Here is a 2,452-nt window from a genome sequence, read left to right on the forward strand (position 1 = left end):
CCTGTAGCTTCACCTTTTCCAGAATGTCATATAAATGGAATCCTACAGCATGAGGCATTTTGATTTTGGCATCCCTCACTTAGAGTAAAGCTTTCAAGAGTCTGCCACGTTGTGGCGAGTGTCTGTAGTTTGTGTCTTTTCATTGCTGATGTGCCAGCGTTCATCATCCATTCATCCATTCGCCCACTGAAGGACAGACAGTTAAGTTGTTTCCAGTTTTTGACAGCTATGAATAGAGCTGCTATCAACAGCCATACACAGGTTTTTTGTGTGAATATAAGTTTTCATTTCTGTAAAGAAAATACCTTCGAGTACATAGTAAGTGTATGCTTAACTTTATAAGAAAGCGTCAAACTGCATCTCATTGCGGTTTGAATTTGCATTTTCCTAATGAATGCTGATGGTATCTTTTCATGTGCTAATTTGCCATTCATGTATTTTCTTTGGTGAAATGTCTGCTCAAAATTTTTTGCACGACTTTCAGTGGGTTCTTTGTTTTCTCGTTATTAAGTTTTGAGAGTCCTTTACGTATTCCAGATACAAAGTTTTTGTCAGATACGTGTTTTGCACATTTTTTTCTCCCAATTTGTAGCCTGTCTTTTTATTTTCCTCGCAGTGTCTCTCATGGAGCAGAATTTTAAAAGGCAGTCCAATTTATCAATATGTTCTTTCACAGATGATGCTTTTGATGTTGCCTTTAAGAAATCTTTGCCTAACCTAAGGTCAAAAAGATTTTCTCGTGTGTTTTTTTCTTCTAGAAGTTTTATAGTTTTGAGTTGGAATTATAGGTCTCTGATCCATTTTGAGGTGAGGGTTTTTTTTTGTTTGTTTTGTTTTTGGTATAAAATGTGAGATATGAGTTGAGGTTCATTTTTCTGCATATGAATGTTCAGTTGTTCGTTTTTGAAAACGATGCAGAGCAAATTCACGGGAATTGTGTGTGGGGGGTGTGTGGGGGTGTGTGTGGTTGGGGGGCAGGAGCGGTCCTAGAAATGACCAATGAGCAGGCTACAGAGCCCCATACTCCCACCTGGGCACCAAGCCTGGGACTTCTAGCCTCCCACGGGCAGTGGGCCACCAGGCAGGCCCCGTCAAAGAGACAAGCCTTTTGTGGACCTTGCCAGGCCTCACTCAAGTGGTTACTGTTTAACACCTTGGGTGAAAATGAGCTTTTCTTATAACCACTGAGAATTTGACTGTTGCTCTAAGCAGGTCGGGTCAGCAGGACCTTTATTGTCAGGGACGTCCTGATGGCCTCTCAGAGCCCCTGCTATTGACAGGAACCTGGTGAGGTTCCCGAAACACCTGTCTGCAGGGCAGAAGAGCATGGCCCAGGAGCATCTTCAGGGGCTGGCAACGGGAGGGCAGGATTTGTTCGAGGCCCCCACATGAGCAGGGAATGTCACGGCCTGCCGGTAGGAGCCCCACTCTCTCCCCTCTCCTTTCTCTGTGGTGGGAGAGCCCACGGGGGTCTGCCTGGTCGTGTTTCCCCGCCCCCCACATTCTACTACTGGGATTTCCATGTGGACCAAGCTTTGTCCCACAGCTTGCTTTCGGACGGCAGAAAACTGGCACCAGCCTGAGTGTCCAAGGACCGATGAAATGAATTCTGGGCTCGTTTTCCTAGTGGAATGTTTGTGCGGCTACTTAAGGGGTGAGGCAAAGGTACATGGCGTGCTGGAGAGGCTTTGGGAGAGCCTGTTGGTTATAGGACCCCATGGACTCACACGATGGAGGCACTTTTGTAAATCCCAGATGTTTACGTAAGCACGCGTGTATTTTGTTGTTTACCTTAACCCGTTCAGAGCCGGTTCCTTCCGTGCCTGCCCTGAACCCCTGAGGCTGTAGTGTCAGGGTTTTCGTCTTCTTCGGAAGTCCTGCCCTCTCTGCCCACTGGACATTTTTTCAGGTTCACAGCCAAGGAGCCAGGAGCTGGAGCAGGAATGGCTGAGGGGCTGCAGAAAACGAGGGGGCAGGACCAGAAAGAGAAGCAGTGTCCCCCACTCCTGCCCCCTGCAGCAGGCTGCCTGCCGCTGGCCAGGGGTTGGGCAGTGGGGAGGGCGTCCATAGCTCCAGTCACACTCTCTGGCTTCCTACTGTCACCAAGGACACTTGTCTGCAGATGGCTCCTTGGGAACCAATGGATTTAAAATTAATATTAGTCAATTCCATGGAAATGAAATTTTAGGCCAAAGGCCACTGTATAAAACAGACACACATGGACGTGCTCCCTAGAATGAGGCGGTAACCTGAGCTCTGCCTATTGGGGACCCCCATGTCTCCCCACACCTGCACCACTTCCTTGTGGGGCAGCATCGGGGCTGCAAAAGCCCAGAGCAAGTGTGCGGAGGTGGGCAGCCGGTCGGATGGATTCAGGGGTGATGTTCAAAGTATTTATTTAACAACTCAGTGGTCCTGGCTCTGATTAACCCTGGTTGCTGCAACAGAGGGG

At 48.1% G+C, this 2,452-nt stretch overlaps 1 protein-coding gene across 1 annotated transcript in view; it reads left to right on the forward strand.

Moving 5' to 3' along the window:
* Positions 1-2,452, forward strand: part of SLC6A20 (solute carrier family 6 member 20) — a 35,147-nt gene that overhangs the window by 8,457 nt on the left and 24,238 nt on the right. The gene's annotated exons all lie outside the window — the stretch shown is intronic.

The sequence above is a fragment of the Pteropus vampyrus genome, unplaced genomic scaffold (genome assembly GCF_000151845.1).
Source record: "Pteropus vampyrus isolate Shadow unplaced genomic scaffold, Pvam_2.0 Scaffold35, whole genome shotgun sequence".
NCBI classification, from domain to species: Eukaryota; Metazoa; Chordata; class Mammalia; order Chiroptera; family Pteropodidae; genus Pteropus; species Pteropus vampyrus.